The sequence below is a fragment of the Callospermophilus lateralis genome, chromosome 3 (genome assembly GCF_048772815.1).
Source record: "Callospermophilus lateralis isolate mCalLat2 chromosome 3, mCalLat2.hap1, whole genome shotgun sequence".
Lineage (NCBI taxonomy): Eukaryota > Metazoa > Chordata > Mammalia > Rodentia > Sciuridae > Callospermophilus > Callospermophilus lateralis.
In genome coordinates this window covers 4,278,567-4,300,071 of record NC_135307.1, presented here as the reverse complement: position 1 = coordinate 4,300,071, position 21,505 = coordinate 4,278,567, and the positions used below count along the sequence as shown (strand labels likewise).

General features: G+C 45.5%; 1 protein-coding gene across 6 annotated transcripts in view; it reads left to right on the top strand.

Moving 5' to 3' along the window:
- Positions 1-2,051: 2,051 nt before the first annotated feature.
- The window catches only part of Traf3 (TNF receptor associated factor 3), a 118,944-nt gene continuing 99,490 nt past the window's right edge, over positions 2,052-21,505 (top strand). For 4 of the 6 annotated variants that reach the window (XM_076849593.2, XM_076849595.2, XM_076849589.2 and 1 more), the window contains exons 1-2: positions 2,199-2,311; positions 2,565-2,668. The gene's annotated coding sequence lies outside the window, so the exon portion shown is untranslated. Of the gene's footprint in view, positions 2,111-2,198; positions 2,312-2,564; positions 2,669-15,550; positions 15,595-21,505 lie in introns of those variants that run through there. The other 2 variants (XM_076849590.2, XM_076849592.2) reach the window with 2 other exon arrangements.

Genomic DNA, 21,505 nt, shown 5'->3' with positions numbered 1-21,505 from the left:
TTGTCTGAACAATTCCTGTATCTGTGATTTGGGGAAGATGTGTAATGCTGTAGCAAGAGAGAAGCTGTCAGCCAGTGACAGCCCAAGGTGGATGCAGTGGCTGGTGGGTTTTGCATTGGGAGCTATCATTCAAGGCTCTGGTCATCTTATTCCAGGGGAGGCTTGATGGACCAGGTTCATGGGCCAGAAGCCCCTACTACAATAGTGAATGGTGTTTCCTCCTCTCTGAAAACCAAACAGAATATGCCATGCTACATAAATCCCTGTGAGAAATTTCTTTGTTCGGAAATGATGTCGGCTTGTTGTTGGGGGTTGCCATAGGAAACAGGGAGCTCTGTCTTGGAAATGCAAGGAGGCAAGCCCTGTGATTGGCTCCCCTTGCTGCCCATCACTGCCGTCCAACCCAACTGCAGCCAGGATCCTGCCGCCCCCCCCCCCCCAAAAAAAAAAAGTAGTGGTCTTACTTGGGGCAAAACTTCTTTGTGGTGTTCCCCAATTTCCCAAAGCAGGGGATCCAGGATTGCCCATATGACCGCAGAAGAAAAGGAAAAGGGGGATGGGAGTTGGGAGAGAAAGAGCAGGAGCCGGTCTCACCAGCAGAGGGCTCAACCGCGGGCGTAGCTGAGCCTATTCACTCTGAATGTGGCTTACTCTGCTTCGGAAGAGAATGAAAGGAGCCGTAGATAACCCTGATGATGGGTCTTTGAGACTTCTGCCTCGTGGCTTTTTTAAAAAGAACTAAAAATAGTCCAGAGTCTTTACTCATTTGGGTAGAATCTAAAAGCAGTTCCCTTGTAAAACAATGTAAGGTGATAGGTGGGAGCAGGCACTGTGCCCTACTGGGGTTGGGGACCTGGGAGGCATAGGCAAATATGCGAGGCCTGGGTTCCTAAGCCTTTGATGTCAAGGTCATTGCAACTTCGGGCAGGGAGGAAAGGACTTCCGAGAGAGGAAGGACAGTCCATCCGAGGACCTGTGTTTTATCAGAGGTCCAATTTGCATTAGTGGGATAGGCGAGGCTGGCCTGTCACCTTAGCATGGCTGCTTGGGGAACCTAGCATCTCTCTTGTTTAAACTAAGAGTGTGCCCTTGAGACCCGGATGGGGGCGCCACTGCCGTGGCTTAGCCTGGCTAGCAAGGCCTTACTGTCAGTAGCGCAGAACAAGCACCTGTCAGGCTAAGGCAGCCAGAGACAAGGTCCAGACTATCTGGGCCTCTGGAACATTACACGGGGCAAGATGTGTGGAGACGTGCTGGACCTTCCTGCCTCCATGCACGTGAGTCACTGGAGAAACAAAAGAAGACTGGCTTAAGCTGGTCACACTGGTGGCAGCACTGGCCTAGGCATCTTTATAAGCTTTTTAGAAAAGTGAGAATGAAAGTCCATGCTGTTTCCTCAACCTCCACTGGTCAATTCCAGTGATAGCCTGGCTCGTTAGTTGGCCAGGCCCTCACCCAATCCCATCTTGCCAAACCCCACGGGGCAGTACTGGGGGCTTGGTGGTCTTCGACTGTTTCGGGACAGGAGGCCCGTGGAGAAAGGGAGCCCCTGGCCCTCGGGCTGGCCAGGAGAGGAGTGCGAGCAGGGTGGGGAGGCCAGGTGTCCACCAGGGGCTTGGAGCACCCTGTTCACCCTGGACGGAGACCCAGCTTCCTGGGTGTGGGAGAAGCCCAGGGAGCGCCCTCCGGCCAGACCCAAGTCCTGCCGGGCACTGAGGAGCACGGGCTGGAGGGCTGCAGCATCCCGGGCCACTGGGCCGCGCGCAAGTGCGAGGGGCGTGCGTGCGGGGACTGTGGCTCGGAGCCAGGGTGCGCGCGCGCGCGCGGGCAGCGTGCCTGTGAGCACGTCCGAGAGCGTCTCCGTGGGCAACTCGCGCGTGGGGGTACGTGACTCGGGACAGGCTCGCGCGTGGGGCGGCGAGGGGGCGCGCGCGGGGCCTGCGCGGCTCCCGACCCGGAAGGCGGGGCGCGACGGGGGCGGGGCGCGCGGCGCCGTTGCTAAGGCGGGCGGCGGCGAGGGCCCTTGGCAACGGGCGGGGGCGCGCGCGCCTGGGCGCGCGCCGGTGGCGGCGGGGATTTCCAGCGCGCGGGAGGAAGTGCCAGCGCGAGGGTGCGTGAGGCGGCGCGGCGCGGCGGCCGCCGCGTGCGCGAGCCGGTCGCAGCGCAGCAGGGACTTTCCAGCCGGCGGCGGCGGCGGCCGCCGGCCCTTCCCCGCCCCCCGCCATGGGGCTGCCCGGGGAGCAGGACGCTGCGGCCGGCGGCGGAGGACGCGCCCGGCGCCCCTGAGCGGCCGACGGCGGCGCGCCGCGGGGTAAGGGGCGGTGGCGGCGGCGGCGGCGGCTGTCCCCGGCGGGCGGCGGGTCCCGAGCGGCGCAGGCCCTGCCCGCCGCCGCCGCTCGCCGTCCCGGCGCCGCAACTTGGGGAAACTTTGTGAGGAGGCCGCGGCCCGGCCGCGCCGCCGCCGCCGCCGGGCAGCGGGCGCCAGGCCTCTCCGGCCGCGGCGAGGGAGGTGGGTTTCCTTTAAGCCGCTGCTGAAAAGTTTATACTGAGTCATTCCTCTGCAGATGAATGACTGATTCATAATCGGAGCTGCAGAGGCTGGCGGCGGGCGGTTCTGGGATCCGGCGCGGGCAGAATGCGCACACTCCACCTCCGATTAACGCCAAAGGTCAGAGCGGGTCCCAGGCGGGGAGGGAGGAAGGCGAGCCTGCCGGCGCCCGCCCCGGGCGGTGAGCCACGTTCCGCACGGGCCAGCGGTGCGGACGCGGCCCTCGCGTGGGGACCCGGAGAGCGGGTTCCGAGTGGACCGCGCCTTGCCCGAGTCCGGAGCACGAGGGAATGGAGACGAAGTGTTGCGGACGTGCTCTGAAATTTAAGAAGCCGTGGGATAATGGTCCGCTGAGCGAGGAACCGATTTCGTTTCGCGTTTTTCGTTCTGAGCCCGGAATCGGTTTTCGGAGCGAGACAGGGGTGTGTGCGTGTGTGTGCGCTGTCGTTGATGCGTGTGCTCGTGGAGTCGTGGAGGCGGTGTGCAGCCGCGCGAGGCCCCTCATTTACATTCACGGCAGGCCGCTGAACCGGAGCCAGGGCTTTTTTCCGTAGCGTTATCTGTGAATCCCCTCCGGCGAGGGCTGCGGAAATGCCCCTTGCCGTGACCCGGCCAGTGTCTGTGGACGCCGCGTCTGAGGGGCGAGCCGGGCCTCGCTGGGCTAGAACCCCTGGCGCCGGCGCCTGCCCAGGGCCTGGGAGATGCTGCAGCGCCGGGGGCAGGCGGTCTGGCCCCCGGGTGCGCGTCATGACTCCAGCGAGAGGAAGTGCTTCTCCCCGGTGCTGGGACCTCACCAGGGGGACACTTTAGCATTCGGTGAAAATTATTTGGCCAGAGGAAAATAAGCCTTATCAGTGTGAAAACCGGAAAATGCCCGCGAGGCGGGAGAGCTCTGTGAGTAGGGCTCAGGACCGACCCCGCAGACCGCCGCGGATTCCAGCGTCACTAGCGAGAATCAGACCTTATGGTGGCTAAGGTTTAAGATGCAAGGTGTCTCACCCAGACGCCATCTGTTCCAGCTGTCACAGCTAGAAAGCCAGGGACGCAGGGAGAGCTGGCCAGGGAGAATTCCAGCGTTTTTTTTTTTTTTTTTTTAAGATATATGAATTTTTCTATGACAGGAAAGAAGACCAGTTATTTTTCTTTGGATGCTATCTGTTCTTTTTGTAGTTAGTAAGATGGCCTCAGTGAAAGGCTGCAAAGACGTTCCCCTGGAAGCAGGCAGCAGCAGTGGCCAGTTGGTGCAGATACCATCGTGCCATTCCCTTCTCTGATTGTGCCTTGGAGAGAGTCCTTCCTGTAACTAAACATCTGAGCTGCTGCTGCTTTTCCCCTGCGTTTGGGCCTTCTCTAAACATCCCTGCTAGACTTCCTTGGATTTTTGAGTGTGCAAATCAAGAAGGACTTTCTCAGGTATTGTCAGGATATGTATGCTAATGAGCTGAACGATGAGAGTGACTTATCATTCTTTAAAACCCTTTTTTAAGATGCTGAAGCTCTGCTTCAAGAAAGATAAAACTGTCACTGTGGTGTTGTAAGCAGCAGCTAGCTCACATACACAAAGGAAATTGCATTAGATTTACCCATCTCTATTTTCTCATCTTGTATAGCAAGATTCTTGAAACAGCAAGTGATCTAACCTGTCAAATATTATGCAATAGATGAATTTCCTGTCATTGGTCAGTTCAGGAACTATTAACAAGAAATCCCATGACCAGGGACCTCTGCATTTATTCTATGGAATCAGGACCCCTTGCATTCTTTGCAAGTGTTCATAGAGGAAGAAAAATGATTTTTTTTCAGGTATCTGTTTTCAGATACAGACAGAAACTGGCAAGAGAGCTATAGTAAGAAAGGAGGAGGAGAGGCCAGAGGATTTGGAAGCTGACAAGGGAGAGGTAGCTGAGACCTGAATGTGGGGGTTGATGCTTAGGCTTGGGTAGGAGGAATGGGAGTCAAAGGGTGAGAGATGCCCAGAGGCCAGCAGGCAAGAGGGCAGTAGAGAGAGGTAAAAGATGGTTTTTTGTTTTTTTTTGCGGGGGGCGGGGGGACATCTGTGTAGTCTCTAAGGAGCTAGTGGAAAGAGAAGAAAATTCAGATTCACACAGAAAAAAAAAAAGTAGTGCCTGTGTTATTTCTGTTATTTATAATGAACAACAAATACAAGATGACTTTTTTTTTAAGAGAGAGAGAGAGAGAGAGAGAGAGAGAATTTTTAATATTTATTTTTCTTTTTTGTTTTTGGCGGACACAACATCTTTGTTTGTATGTGGTGCTGAGGATTGAACCCAGGCCGCACGCATGCCAGGCACGCGTGCTACCGCTTGAGCCACATCCCCAACCCAAGGTGACTTTTTTTACTTTGGAAAGCTAGCTTTTATTGACTAAGGTCTGCACAACAGTGTTCCAGGAAAGGGTGTGGGAGGGGAGAAACCAGTGTAGAAAGGAGAAGGCAGGACTTCTAGCACTCAGGGTCAACCCTCCCCTTTTCTTGGTCTGTGGGTCAAGGTGGCAGGTAGTGTGGTGTCATGAATGTGGGCAACGGCTGGCTTCTGCCCTTTCAGGAGTCAGGTGGGATTCCTGGTGCATTCTGTGTTCCTTGAGATAAGTGGATCAGCTGGGTCTTGGGAGTCTTTTTTCATTTAATTATTGCTCAGTTAATGTGCCCAAGTTCCCATGATATTATGTTTACCATGCCAGGATGAGAGAGGCATGGCGTCTGCCTTCATGGGAGATGTGGGGCATTTTGGCCCCTGTGCATGATGATGGGAGTTGCTAGAGATACTGGACTGTGACCCTGGGACAGGAGCCTGGTAGGAAGAGTGAGGAAAAAGAAAATTTCACCATCCTGCATGGAGGAAGCTGTATCCACCAGGAGGAAACTAGAAGACAGCTGTGGTGGCACACGCCTGTAATTCTGATTACTCAGGAGGCTGAGGCTGGAGGATTGCAAGTTGGAGGCCAACCTTAGGAACTCAGCAAGACCCTAGCTCAAAATTAAAAAAAAAAAAAAAAAAAGGACTGGGAAATGTAGCTCAGTGTCCCTGGGTTCAATCCCCAGTGCCAAAGAGGAAAAAAAAAAAGAAAAGAAAAAATGGAAATCTCTTGACTGGTTAGGGTGGTCATAGGGTGGTACTTCTGGGAGTACCATGGAGCTGAGCCCAATGGTGGGAGGTCTCTGGCACAGTGGCTCCATCTGGGCTCACTTGGAGGACCCTGAGGATAGCAATAAGAATTTTGCCTCCCCAATTTCTTTTGGTAAGATGTGATCTGATAGTACTTGTCCTTTTCTTCTTTGCCAGTACATGTGGTGCTGGGGATGCTGTTGGTCATTGGGTTCCCATGTGGGATGCTTTCTGTGCTTCCCTCTGGCTCTTGCAAGGCCCTTGACTACAGGAGCTCAAATGGGTCTGGCAGGCTGTTGCTGTGAAGGGCATGATCTGTAGAGGGGAATGGGCAGTGGGTCCCATTACACTGCTGTCCCTACTGTTTTTGTAGGTATAAAATCTCCAAAAGTGGTGGTGGTTTAAGGGGTGTAAAGGTTTAAAAACAAAAAGACCCTTCTAGTGAGAACATTAGGGTAGAGAAAGGAAATTGGGAGGGAGAAGAGGAGGACAGAGGGAGTCCTGGAGAGTGAAATTGATCAAATGATGTTCAGGTCAGAATTTGACCCAATGAAAACCACTGTTCTGTATCTCTCTCTCTCTCTCTCTCTCTCACACACACACACACACACACACACACACACACGGCCCCTTCTTCCAAACCTGTCTTCCTTGCTAATACAACCTAAAATCTTAATTCACAAAAAACGAGAAGTCAGGTCTTTCATTTTCTCTCATGGTTTACTTTTTTCTAGGATTTGTTCCATATTGATTTTATTAAAACAATTAAATAGAGGCTATTTGGTAGCTGGGATTTTTTTTTTTTTTTGTACCAGGATTAAGCCCAGGGGCACTTAACTACTGAGCCTCATCCCCATCCCTTTTTGATATTTTATTTAGAGACTGGGTCTTGCTGAGTTGCTTAGGACCTTGCCAAGTTGTTGAAGCTGGCAAATGTACCACTGTACCCAGCTACTTGGTAATTTATTATAAAGCCATTCTATACAGAAAGATTTTAGGATTTGCTGTTTTGATATCCTAATTGGCTATTCAGTTGAAACAATTCTGTGGCAAAACTCAAAAGCATATTTATTAGAAACTTGATTTTTTTTTAAGTTGTATTTTATTTATTCATTTATTTATCTTTATGTGGTGCTGAGGATCGAACCCAGGGCCTCACACTTGCTAGGCAAGCGCTCTACTATTGAGCTACAACCCCAGCCCATGGAAACTTGATTTCTTTAATTGGAGAGAAAAGATAAACCAAGTAACCAAATAGGATAACAGAATTTTTTTTTTTTTTTTAAATATACTGGGGATTGAACCCAGGGGTGTTATACTACTGAGCCAAAATTTATTTTTGTCTTTTGAGACAGGGTCTTGCTAAGTTGCTGAGGGCTTTGATTTTGAATTCAGCCTCCTGAGTTGCTGGGATGACAGATGTACACCACCATGTCTGGCTCTTTTTCTTTCTCATTTAGGGACAGCATCTTGCTAAGTTGCCCAAGTTAGCCTGGAACTTGCCATCTTCCTGCCTCAATTCCCAAATAACTGGGATTACAGGCATGCACCACTGCACCCGGCAGGTAATAGAATCTTGAGGACAGCAGTGGAGTCTGAGGTGAAATGCGAGTGCCTATAAAGTCAGTGTTCCTTAGGCCTGCATACATGTGAGGTGCCGTGGTTCTTGTTAGGCCTCCCCTCTTTCTGACTGCTAGGCACTTAGTAAGTAAGGCTTTTTTAGTGTTTGCATCTATATGCTGCAAGTTGGGTGTTCCCTGTGCCTTGGGGTCTGTGTCTGCAGTTGGGAAGACCTTGAGGGCCTCCTTTGACTGTTTTCCTGGCGGGGGGCAAACCTGTCCTGATGTTCTGTTACATGGGGAGGCATGATGGGAATCTCATTTGCCACTGCAACCCTTAGCTTTCCTGGGTGCTTTTCATGACTTAAAAGCTGGAAGAACAGGCACATTTAAGCCCGCCCTTGCCACTAATGCCCAGAAGTCATAACTATACTGGAAATTAAGAAATTAAGTTCCCTCATTTTTGTATTACTGTAGCCTGCTGTTTTCAACCTTATTAAAGGGTAAATTAAGTTTATAGATTTCAGAAGGCTTTTCTGTGTGACTTCTCCCTTAGTGGGAGTGGGGACAAGCCTGTTTTATCTTAAAATTTAAATGTAAACTTTATCTTGTACTTGGTAATATTTCTGACTCTCTTAACATAAGCACCTCTGTCTGCCAGTCGGTTAGTACAGTTGGTTTTCCAGAAGCTGCCTGGTGCTCCTCCTGGGCATCCATGCATGGGCATGGTGGAGGTGCCAGCCCATGCATGGCACCTCTGTGCTGAACTGGAAGGCAGCTTGGGTGGGCCTCGTGGCCTCTGAATTGGTGTCCCCATCTCTAAGAAGAACATCATTTGTTATGAACAAGGTGGCCAGCGAGGCATCCTACAGATGTTAGTTTTCATAGCAATGGGCGACTGAGATGTAGCAGGGGAAGGATGTCACCGTCATAGTGTAGACAGTGTGCCAGAGCTTACTGGAAGGGACATAGGTTTCCTGGGAGGCAGCTGGGGCTCAAAAGTGTTGGATATGTGGCCCTCCCAGGTAGGGGCAAGGCAGGAGCTGTGGCCCAGGCAGTGTGTGTTTTCCCTGGCATTCTTTATGTCCCCAAGATTTGTCCTAAGGATGCTGACTTCTAATTATAGAGAGCTGTAATTGAGAATTATAGGTTGAGTGTTCTTAATCCAGAAATTCACAATCTGAAATGCTCCAAAATCCCAAACTTTTTTTTCATACTGGAGATTGAGTCCAGGGGAGCTCTACCACTGAGCTTTATCCCAAGCCCAACTCCCCTTCCCTCTTTTTTTATTTTGAGACAGAGTCTTGCTGAGTAGCTCAGGCTGGCCTCAAACTTGGCAATCCTGAGTTCCTGGGATTATAGGTGTGTGCCATTGTACCCAGCCAAATTCAAAACTTTTTGAGTATCAGTATGACTCCACAAATGGAAAATTCCACTCCTGACTTGATGTCACTGGTCATAGGCAAGACAGGCATATTGTGTAGAATTATCTTCAAGTTATGTGTAAAGGATGTGTATCAAACATAAATGAATTTCATGATTAAACTTAGGTCCCATCCCCAGGTATCTCATTATGCATATGCAAATATTCCAAAATCCAAAAATGTCAGAAATTTAAAAGACGGATGGTCTTAAGCATTTTGGAGAAAGGATATTTAACCTGTATTTAATCAAAACATTTTTTTTGAGAACTTCCTATATACTAGGAGTTATATTATTGGTTGCTAAAGCTAAAAAGTCAAGGAAGATGCTATCCTTCCTCCAGGTGCTTTCATGTTATGACTGAGCCAGAAAAGTGATTTGATTATAGCGTGGTGCAGGGGGTGCCATGACAGGAGGATGGGTATGGTGGGGTTTCAGGGTGCCACACAGTCTGGACCATAGGTACTCATTAAGGATGAGCCTGAGCAAGCCTGTGGAGGGGAGTGTGGCTGGCAGATTCCGGGTCTTAGGGACCATGGGTGGCTGTTGTTCAGGGGTATGAGTGATGGAGCAGGGAGCTGGTCCCCCTGGGGTGCTGTCTTTGTGCTGGCCTGCCTTTTGGGATGGGAATTGCCACCCTCCCCCATGCACCAGGTGGAGTGGGGGGCAGGCCTGTTGCATGTGGGTCACATTTCTCCATAGCTCTGAACAGTTGAGGCTGCATTACAACCAGTTTCAGTTTTTTTGTTCTGATTCAGGACTTTTGGTTTTGCTTTCTGAGGCTAGACTTCAGTTTTGTTCTCATGGTTTTAGTAAATAGATTATTGCTCCAGCAGACATGTTTCATGTAGTGTTTCTCTTTCTTCCCATGTCTTTTTTTTTTTTTTTTTTTTTTGCCTATATTGACTTATTTTTCTAGTCAGTAGTACATTCCTTCTCTTTGGGTTATTATTTTTTTTTAATTTTTATTTTTTATTAGTTGCTCGAGACAATACAATGAACTTGACATATCATACTGGGTTATTTTCTTATAGTAGCACCCTTGTGTTCAGTGTGCTTGAACAAGTCCAGTTAGGGGTTGGGTAGCTAAGTGGTGAGTGCTTGCCTGACCTATGACACCAAGCACTGAGGAAAGTCAGGAAAATTTTACCCTGTGGCTCAGCTTTGCTTGCTTCTTGCTGAAGAGCGATCCCTAAACTGATTTGCTAATGTGTTTTCTTTCCCCTTTCTTTCTCCTGATTTACATTTAGAGTGGAGTCTAGTAATAATGATAGTATTTAGTCCTTGTGTCTTTACAAGCATTAGTTCATTAGTGGTGAACATGTCCCTGAGGCCTGGCCACTCTGTGGAGAACATAATGGTCAGCCCAGCACCCATTTCATCTTGACTGTAAGTACAGCTACAGACTGCTTAGGGAGTGCAAGCCCTTGCCACAGTTAGCAGGAAATGATGTTGTTGGCTGCTCTGGAGGAGACTTTATGTAGCTCCTCTGCTAGAACCACTGTAAAGCTTTTGAGTGTGAAGCCAGGAATGGCCAGTGGCTATTCGACAGGTGTGTGTAGGGGCTTGTTTCATCTGTATATGCTCCGGGAAGGGCTGTGAATCCTGGGATGCAGTCAGCCCCTGTGGTGGCACAGGTGGACTCTGTTCTTGATGGGTTGCCCCTGATAGAATGGGAGCAGTGGTAAAGTCACAGGTCCTCCCTATGATTTCCATGTTACAGGATATTCTGGTGCTCCTCAGACAGGTCTCTGGTGTTGGGGTGACAAGCTTCTTGAGGGTAGAGTCACTTTTAATCTTCATATTTCATACTCTGCCCAAGATGTGCCTAGTTAAAATGAGATGAATTCATGTACAGAAGGGATGAGACCTGGTTTGAATTCTGGTTCTTCTCTTAGCTGACTGTGATTTTAAGTTACTTATTTTCCTTAAATCTTAGTTTCTCAGCTGTGAAAGGATGAAGGTGGAGTTCTGAAGATGGACGGGGGTGGAGGCCTGCAGCACCTATGAAAAGCTCTGGGTTTAAAGAGGAGGGCTCTGCCATAAGCCAGCATTCCTCTCCCCTTCCTGAGCATGGTTTCACACAGGGAGAACATGGCTTGTTAGCAAGGTGACTGCTGGACACTGATGGGAGAACAGCCTGGTTCTGGAAGGATATCTTGTGGGTGGACAGAGTCTTATCACAGGGTAAGATCTGAAAGCCAAACTCACAGTATGTATGCAGAGTAAGCTAAACTAGACATCCCCTCTGTAGCTAAATGCCTTCTCCTGTGTGTGTGTGTGTGTGTGTGTGTGTGTGTGTGTGTTGCTGGGAACTGAACCCAGGGGTGCTGTATTTCTGAGCTATAACCCTAACCTGCTTGATTTCTAATTAAAAATTTTTTTTAGTTGTAGATGGACACAATAATTTTATTTATTTATTTATTTTTACATGGTGCTGAGGATTGAGCCCAGTGCCTCACACATGTGAGGCAAGCACTCTGCCACTGAGCCACAGTCCCAAACCTTGATTTCTAATTTTTAGATACAGGGTCTTACTAAATTGCTGAGGCTGGCCTCAAACTTGTGATCCTCCTGCTTTAAACTCCTGAGTTGCTGGGAGGACAGGTATGTGCTTCTACACCTGGCTAGATACCCCCCCTTTTTTAAAATTAGTTATACATGACAGTAGAATGCACTTATATACTTTAATGTATCATACATAGATGGGATATAATTTCTTATTTTTCTGAGTATATATATTGTAGAATCACATTTTTTTAAAATAAAGCAATTTTGCATTTGAAAAAATTAAATTTGGGGCTGGGGGATGTGGCTCAAGTGGTAGTGTGTGCTCGCCCAGCGTGTGTGAGGCACTGGGTTCGATTCTTGGCACCACAAAAAAATAAAATAAAGATGTTGTGTCCACCTAAAACTGAAAAATAAGTAAAAAAGAAAAAATTAAATTCTTTCTTTCTTTTCTTTTTCTTTTTTCTTTTTGATAGTGGGGATCGAATCCAGGGGTGTTCTACCACCGAGCTGTGTTCCCACCAGCCCTTTTAATTTTTATTTTGAGAAAAGGCCTTGCTAAATTACCTAAGCTAGCCTTGAACTTGTGATCCTCCTGCCTCATTCTACTGAGTTGTTGGGATTACAGGTGTGTATCACTGCACCTGACTTAAGTCCTTTGTTTTCTTTCATTATTTAGCAGGAATAATAATTCTCCAATTTATTCAGGTCTCTATTCAGATTTCACCTCTTTGGAGGGGTCTCCCCTGAACACCACTGATTAAAAAGTCAATGCCATCATTCTCTGATCCCTTACCTTGCTTTTCCTTTAATCTGCTGTCTGTCTCAATAGGTTTGCCTGTTTTCAGAATATCATACAACCTTTGTAGTATCTTGGTATCTGCTTCCTTCACTTAGCATAATGTTTTTGAGGTATATCCATGTTGTAGCATTTTTGCTACTGATAATCCATGTGTATTATTATGTATTCCACAGTTTATCCATTTTCTGTTCATAGACATTTGGATTGTTTTCATCTTTTTTTGCTATTGTGAATAATGTTGCCATAGATATTTGTGTACCAGTTTCTGTATAGACATGTTTTCCTTTTTCTTGAGTATATACACAGGAGTGAAATTGCTGATCATATGTAATTCTCTTTTAACTTATTTTGGCCAGCAGTTTTCTAATTTCTTTACATCTTTGTTACCACTTATTTTGGGTTTTCTGATTAAAACTATCCTAGTGGGTGTGCAGTGGTATCTCATTGTGGTTTTGGTTTGTATTTCCTTGATGACCAGTGATACTGAATGTCTTTTCATGTTTTTGTTATGCATTCGTGTATGTATGTATGTGTGTGTGTGTAAATATATATATATTTGATGATGTTTTAATTGTGTTGTTTATTTTTTTGTTGTTGAGTTTTAAGAGTTCTTTATTTTGAATAGTAAAGCCTTTCATTTTTTTTTTTTTGTACTGGGATTTGAACCCATGGGTGCTTTATTACTGAGCTATATCCCAGTCCTTTTTTATTTTGAGACAGGGTCTTGCCTAGGCTGACCTGGAAGTTTTGATCCTCCTACCTTCACCTCCTTAGTCTCTGGGATTATAGGTGTGTGCCATCATGCTTGATCTTGATAGTAAACCTTTGTTAGATATGACTGGCAATATTTTGTTCCATTTTGTAGGGGTTTTCACACATTTTCTTGATAATTTCCTTTGCACAGAAGTTTTTAATGAAGTCAAGTTTACTCATTTTGTTTCTTTAAAAAAAATTTTTTTTTTTAGTTGTAGGTGAACACAATATCTTTATTTATTTATTTTTATGCGGTGCTTAGGATTGAACCCAGTGCCTCACATGTGCCAGGCAAGCGCTCTAAACTGAGCTACAGCCCCAGCCCCTATTTTGTTTTTTTGTGCTGTTGGTGTTAAATATAATAATCTATTGCCAAATACTAGGTCATAAAGATTTACCAATATGTTTTTAGTTTTATGTTTTACTTGGGTCTTTGATCCATTTTGAGTTTACACTTACGTTTGGACTAAGGTTTTGAGTTAATATTTGTGTTTGAACTGAGGTAGGAGTCCCATTTAATTCTATTGTAGGTGGTCATTCAGTTTTCTGAGTACCATCTATTGAAGAGCCTGTTCTTTTCCGATTGAAAGGTATTGGCATTCTTATTGAAGATAAATTGGCTATAGATGTTTGCAATTATTTTTAGACTCGAATCTATCCTATGTCAGTAACACACTGCTTTGATTACTGTAGCTTTGTAGCAGTCTTTTTTTTTTTTTAATACTTTTACTAGGAATTGAACCAGGGATGCTGTACTGCTGAGCTACATCCCAGCTCTTTTTATTTTTTATCTTGAATCAGGCAGGGTCTGGTTAAATTGCCCAGACTGGCCTTGAGCTTGAAGTCCTCCTGTTTTAGCCTCCTAAGTAGCTGGGATTACTACCATACCCATCTATAGTTAAGATTTGAAGCATAAATTTGAAAAAAATTAATCTTCCACTTTGTTGTTTTATTTTCTGTATTTTGCCTGTTTGGTGCCCCTTAAATTTTGTATGAATTGGAGGGTTAGCTGCAAAATAGGTCATTGGGATTTTGATAAGGATTGCATTGAATTCATAAATTGCTTTGGGGAGTTACCATCTTAACATTACTAAGTCTTTTAATCCATGAACATGGGATGTCTTTCCATTTATTTGTGTCTTGTTTAATTTCTATTATTTATATTTTGGTGGTGCTCAAGATGAAACCCATGACCTGCTGAGTTATACCCCTGCTTACTTTAATTTCTTTCAGCAATATTTTATAGTTTTGGTGAAACATTCACCTCTTTGAATAAGTTTATTCCTACATATTTATTTGTGTGGGTGTTTTTTGTGTGGGTGTAAATGGAATTCTTTTCTTTTTGGATTGTTTATGGCTGGCATATAAAAATATAACTGATTTTTGCTTGTTGGTCTTATGCCCTACAACTGTGCTGAATCCATTTGTTACTTCTAATATTTATTTATTTATTTATTTATTTATTTATTATTATTTTTTTTAAAGAGAGAGGGAGAAAGAGAGAGAGAGAGAGAGAATTTTAATATTTATTTTTTAGTATTCGGCGGACACAACATCTCTGTTTGTATGTGGTGCTGAGGATCGAACCCGGGCCGCATGCATGGCAGGCGAGCGTGCTACCGCTTGAGCCACATCCCCAGCCCCAAATATTTATTTTTAATAAGTAGCTTTATTTATAGATCTTTATTTTGTGGATTCTATGGAATATTCTTTAAATTTTTTTTTTTTAGTTGTCAGTGAACCTTCATTTTATTTATTCATATGCGGTGCTAAGAATTAAACTCAGTACCTCACATACACTAGGCAAGTTCTCTACCACTGAGTTATAATCCCAGTCCCTGGAATATTTTTTATGTAGAGTCATGTCATCTGATAAAGAGATTATCTCTTCTTTTCCAGTGTGGGTGGATGCCTTTTCCTTCTTTCCTTGCCTGATTATGGGTAGGATGTTCAGTATAGTGGTGAATAGCTGTGGTGGAAGTTGGCATCTTTATGTTGTTCCTGGTCTTTGGGGAAGCTTTCAGAGTTTCATCAGTGATTATGAAGTTAGCTGTGTTTTTTTTTGTTGTTTGTTTGTTTTATTATTTTTTTTATTTTATTATTTTTTTTTTAAGAGAGAGAAAGAGAGAGAGAGAATTTTATTATTTATTTTTTTTTTTAGTCTTCAGCGGACACATCTTTGTATGTGGTGCTGAGGATCCAACCCGGGCCGCATGCATGCCAGGCGAGTGAGCCACATCCCAGCCCCTGTTTGTTTTATTTTGTAAAAGCCCTTTGTCATTTTAAGGAAGTTCCCTTCTATTCCTAGTCTGCTGGTGGTTTGTTTGTTTGTTTTGGTGGGGGAGGGTACCAGGGATGCTTAATCACTGAGCTACTTCCCAGCCCATTTAATTTTATTTTGAGACACAGTCTCACTAACTTGATTAGGATTTTGCTAAAATTCCAAGACTGGCCTTGAACTTGTCATCCTCCTGCCTTAGCCTCTTGAGTTGCTGGGATTACAGGTGTGTGCTACTGAATCCTTCCAGTGTTGGGGGTTTTTGTATTAATGATAAAAGGTTGTTAATTTTGTTAAGACCTTTTTGTGACTTAAGATGATCACGTGATCCAGGTGCAGTGGCATACACCTGTAATTCCAGACTCAGGAAGTGGAAGCAGGAGAGCTCCAAGTTTAAAGCCAACTTCAGCAACTTAGTGAGACCCTCAGCAACTGTCTCAAAACAAAATAAAAGTGAAAAGGTCTGGGGATGTAGCTCAGTGGTAAAGTGGGTTCAATCTGAGAAGAAAAGATTTTTTTAAAATTTAAATTTAATTTTTTTTTTTTTTTTTGTGGTGCTGGGGAGCTGGAAATTGAATCCAGGGCTTTGTGCACGGAAGGTAAGCACTCTACCAAGTGAGCTATATCCCCAGCCAAAAAAAGATTATATTTTTCCCCTTCTATTAATGTGTTGTATTATAGTGATTTTTGTTTGTTGGATTACCTTTACATGATAAATTTCACTTTGTCATGGTATGTAATCCATTTACTGTCCTGCTGGATTGTTTGGCACTGTTCTTGTTGAGAATTTTTGCATTGGTGTTCATAGGGAATATTGGTCTGTAATTTTCTTTTCTTATGGTATCTTTGATTTTGGCATCAAGGTACCACATTTTGGCTGGGGTGGTGGCACATGCCTGTAATTCCAGTGGCCTGGGAGACTAAGGCAGGAGGATCACAAGTCAAGACCAGCCTCAGACTGGTCTCAAAATAAAAAATAAAAAGAGCTGGAGATAGGGCTCAGTAGTTAAGCAACCTTGGGTTTAATCCCTGGTATATATATATATTTTTTTTTTTAAAGAGAGAGAGAGAGAGAATTTTAATATTTATTTATTTATTTTTTAAGTTTTCGGCGGACACAGCATCTTTGTATGTGGTGCTGAGGATCGAACCCGGGCCGCACGCATGCCAGACGAGCGCGCTACCGCTTGAGCCACATCCCTAGCCCATATATTTGTTTTTATATAAAACAAAGAACCTACCACATTGTGACTACATCATGTTTCTTCAGATTTTTGTTACCTGTCCTTCCCTAACTGAGAGCCATACAGAAAATTCTAGGAGGGTTTCTGAGTAGACATGCTGCTGGTGATACTGTGCAGCTCCGCATGCCCCAGCATGCATTCATGCATGCAGTTAACTCTAAGGCCTCAGCTGCCCTGATGGCTCAGAGCTGGGGCAAATCAGGGGTGACACTACCACCATTCCCCTGTGTCCTCCAGAAGAAAACCAGGGAGGGAACACTGCTCTGGGGCAGGAGGGAGAGGTGCTGCTTTTATTTGCTCAGAGCTGCAGTGTGGGCTGGGCTGGGGATGTGGCTCAAGCGGTAGCACGCTCGCCTGGCGTGCGTGCGTCCCGGGTTCGATCCTCAGCACCACATACAAACAAAGATGTTGTGTCCGCTGAAAACTAAAAAATAAGTATTAAAAAAATTCTCTCTTAAAAAAGAAATTACTAGAAACCTTCACTTTGATTTTGAGAAGTATTATGGAGTTTAAGCTTATATTTCTCTCTGTTCTTCTGTCTTAAAAGTTTTATCGAGAAAATATTTGTAAACTTACATATACTAAATTTTCTTTTTTTGATCTAGATTCTCTGAGCAAATCCCCTAGAGACTTATTAAAATAAAGTCGTGGCTGTTTTTGTATAAAAATGTGGGGTATTTGACAGTGTTTGCAGAGGTGTGTCTGCATTAGCTCTCACACATAGATCTCATTTTTCTGTGACCTCTGTCTTCTCAGCCTCTCTCAGCTGTTGGCTGCAACACTATTTGATCAAAAGGAAATGTGATGAGGTCACGGGGCATGGACTAGGGAATGGATTTAAATAATGAAACAAGAAGTTGGCCTCTTCAACACATTGTGCTGGGGTGAAGGAGGGAGGAGCTGGGCACCCTTTGCCTGCACTTGCAGAGAGCCCAGCATCCCTGGCTGTACAGCCACCCAACCCTGTGTTTCCCAGGAAAGTCACTCCTGGACCTGGTCTTGGGTGCAGAATAGGCATGAATGAAGGACATGAGTTACCTGAAGTATTTAATGGGCAGAACAGTTGACTGCTGTGACTCAAGTGGGAATTGCTGGGAGTCCTGGGTGCTCTGCTGCTCTCCTGTGACTCCTGAGGTCAGGAACTTTGGGTCCACATGGTCTGAGGTCTTTTGCCATATTTTTTGTGAATATTTTGAATAGGGCTGCCTGTTTCTCACTCTGTCCTTTTATTGGAGTTTCTTAAATTTGCTGGCTTTTAGCATATCATACGGATAAACTAATTGCTCTCTGTCAGCCTCTGGGCATGACTCTTTCAGTGCTACTTAGGTTTCTCATTCTCTATCACCTTCAGGAATTTCTGTGCCATAATATTGTGACTGGGGTGACCGTGTGGGGTTGACAAGACCTGGGGACTGGGGAGGGGGGTGATAGAGGAGAGGGCAGCAGCCTTTCTCACAGTGGAGGACCTGCCCTTAGGCTCTCTCTTGTGTTCTGGTTCTCATAAACCAGGCCTTCCCTTGACCTAGGATGAACTGACAGTGACCCTTTGCCTTTTATTTTGTCCTCAGTTCATAGGAACTGCTTCATGTCCTAGTCACTGCTTGGAGTGAGACATGTAGGGTCTCTGTTCACCCTGGGAGAAGCTGTCTGAGCTTGCTTTCTCACGGCTCTGTTCTGTAGAAGGTAGCTGAGGGCTCCTTTCCTCTAGCTGTGACACTTCCCACAGATCCCTGCATCTCTGAATGCTGCAGTGCTAGGTGCATGTGCATCTGCGTGAGCAGAGGCTGGAGAGTAGGGGCAGTGGGGCCAGTAGCCTCCTCCCTCCCACCATCCGACAGCAGAGGGACAAGAGTTGAGGAGGAGCCTGGGACCAGTGGCCTAGCCCCCTGTCTTTGAGACCTTGGACAAATCATTTGATCTCCTTGAAACCCTCATTTCCTTGCATGGTAGATATGGAGAACAGTGTCATGATGATTGTAAAAAAACAACAATGAGCTCACCATAAATGAATTTGCCATAGAAATGAAAAATGGTACAGAAGGGTAAAGGAACCTGTGTTTTTCAGCCCAGAAAAGAGAAGTCTGGATGTGTCCACATTTACTAGTTGAGAATGTATTTGTTATTATGTGGTTGGCTAAGCTTAGGTGCTCTGTATATTTTTGTGTTTGTGCTAAGTATATAAAGAAAAACAACATTTAAATGAGCCATGACAAAATTCAGCACTTCATGTTGTTAAAGTGTTGTACACATACATGTATGTGAAGTGTGTGTACATACTATGCTAGATGAGATACTGTGATCTCTAGAAACCCAGACTACTGATTTCAGTCTGGAACATTGTGCTTTATGAAGGAGATGATGGAACAGAAATAAAAAGGGCAAATTACAGGATGAGTAAGTTGGTACACTAATACTAAGGTCAGAATAGGAGTTTGGCTCAGATTACATGAGGAATTTTACCAAATGAGCTTCCCCAGAGAACAAGTGTTAGGGCGGTAACTGGACTACCATAGAGGGCCTGGCAGAACTGAGCTATATCCCCAGCCCTTTCTTTTTCTTTTCTGAGGCAGAGTTTTGCTAAATTTCTGAGACTGACCTATAACTTGGGATCCTCCTGCCTCAGAGTTGCTAGGATTATAGACAAGTGCTACGCCCACCTGGCTCCATTTAATGGTGTTGTACCAGTGATTGTGAATCCTGGGTACGCTAGAATTATCAGAAATAACCATATAAACTGGAGGCCATCCCAGACCATTTCTGTTAGCTAAGACCCCAGAAATGCAGATTTAATAGCGTGCTCGCTCTCTCTTTTTGATACTGGGGCGTGAACCCAGTGATGCTTTGCCACTCAGCTTTTTTTTTTTTAATTTTGAGACAGAGTCTCACTGTCTTGCTAAGTAAGAGCTTCAGGAAGATAACAATGCATGACCTGGGCCAGAGCCTCTGATATAGGCAAGATACACACTTCTTTGATGCCTGGAAGTATAGAGTCTCAGTCCCTGTGATTCAGCATTGTCTCTGGGAGGTTTCCAGGTGACTGCTGCATTCACTCAGCATTGGAAGTGCTGCACAGGCTTTGCGGGAGGTCAAGCCCTGTGTCCCTTCCTCCTAGCTTGCACACGAGCTTGGGGAAGTCACTGACTTGGTGAGCCTGGGGCCCTGGCTTATTAAATGAGTATGAAATGTAGGCACCCAGTTCTTTAGCCACAGTTCTTCCCCCTGCCCCCCCATGGGGGTGGGGCAGCGATTGAACCCCAGGGGCACTTGGCCACTGAGCCATATCCCCAGCCCTGTTTTGTATTTTATTTAGAGACAAGGTCTCACTGAGTTGCTTAGCGCCTTGCCGTTTTTGAAGTTGGCTTTAAACTTGTGATCCTCCTGCCTCAGCCTCTTGAGCTGGGATTATAGGTGTGCTTCACAACACCAGGCAATAATAATAATAATTATTATAATTATTATTATTCCCCCTCCCCCTTCTCCTTCTCCTCCTCCTCCTCCTCCTTCTTCTTCATGGATGGATGCGATGTCTTTATTTTATTTATTTATTTTTATGCGGTGCCGAGGATTTAACCCAGTGCCTCACATGTTGGGCAAGTGCTGTGCCACTGAACTACACTCCTTGTCCCCTTAGCTACATCCTTGCCCCCTGAAACCTAGCATCTCTTAGCCCAGAGTGGCTTGACCTGAACCTGGGTGAGGCTGTTGACAGCTTTCCCCCACGTACTGTAAGTGGTTTCACTGCAGACTGTCAGTTACTTGTGTTACTACAGACTACCTGGAGTGTTGTACAGCACACAGTAAGTACCACATTTCCTTTCTAGAATCCAAAAAGTTCTCATTATGAAACACAAGTGGCCTTGGTTTTGGATCAGGGGCTGTGGAGCTCGCTGTAGATGCCAACTTGCAGATAGACTGGTATGTATCATGAGAATTTTAGTATGCACATGGGATCCAGCCTTTTGTGTGTCCATACTTTCCCTCACCAGTTTTCTGTCTTCCCAGTGGCTATATATTGGTATGCCAGGCTTTATCTTTATTCTTCAGGTAATTGGGTGTTTTCCATATCAGAAGTGAGTTGTACCTACAAATGGGCCACTTCCATTCCCCTGTGCAGGATGTCGGGCAAGATGTTGCAGGAGTGTAGGTGTGTGATGGCATGGTCTCTGCCAGCACAGAACCTGGTAACGGGTTCCAGAGGGAGCACATAGGCATGGGAGGCCTTTTTTAAGAAAACAGTGACCAGTGGCTGGGCTGTAACTCCATGGTGGCATGCCCACCTGGTTGTGTATGATGCTGAGGCCTGGGGTTTAATTCCCAACACTGCCAAAAGAGAAGGAAAGAAAAAGCCTTCTTAATAACAAGGTACAGAAGTATATGAGGAGGTGGCTTGATAGAGGAGGTAGGATTTTTGTAGCCCATGAAAGTATCCTTAGAGTTAAAGGTGGTTGGAATGCTGGCCCTCACTTCTTGTCATCATTTTCCTTTCCATTTGTATGAGGCATGCTGGGGAGGCCCAGAGAAGACAGTGTGGTGTGGTAGTTGGCATCTAGAATTGCTTCTCTGGGCTCTCAGCCTCTCTCCTTCCTTTGTGAGCATCTGTTGATCTCTGCATGTGACACGGTTCTTGCCTTTGAGGAGGTGACCCTGAGAAGTTGGCTAAAAACAATGGAGTGAAAATTTGGAGAAAGAATAGGGTTTACTTGTGCATGTCTTTACCAATGTTCCCCACTCTCACCCCTTACTGATTTTTCTTTTTTGGTATTGGGCACTAAACCTAGGGGCACTTAATTACTGAGCCACATCACCAGCCCTTTTTATTTTTTCATTTTGAGATAGGGTCTCTCTGAGTTGCTTAGGGCCTCACTAAGTTGCTTGAACTTGTGATCTTCCTGCCTCAGCCTCCCAAGCCTCTGGGATTCACTGATTTTTCTTTATGAAGATTTGGAATCTTCAGTTCTCTTGTGTATTCTTCAGATTCCTTTTGCTTCATGTCTCATCTTGGCCAAGAAAAAATTTAAATTTTCCATTGAGTAGAAAATAATCATCCATATGTCCCAAACTTTCTATTGTGTGCCTTCCTGGTGGCAGAGGGAGTAGACACATGATCTTACTCTCACAGGACAGAGAATATAACATTGTGAGGTAGCTTTTTTTAATATTTATTTTACAATACTTTTATTTTTATGTGATGCTGAGGATCAAACCCAGTGCCTCACACATGCTAGGCGAGTGCTATACCTCTGAGCCACAACCCAGCCCTTTGTTC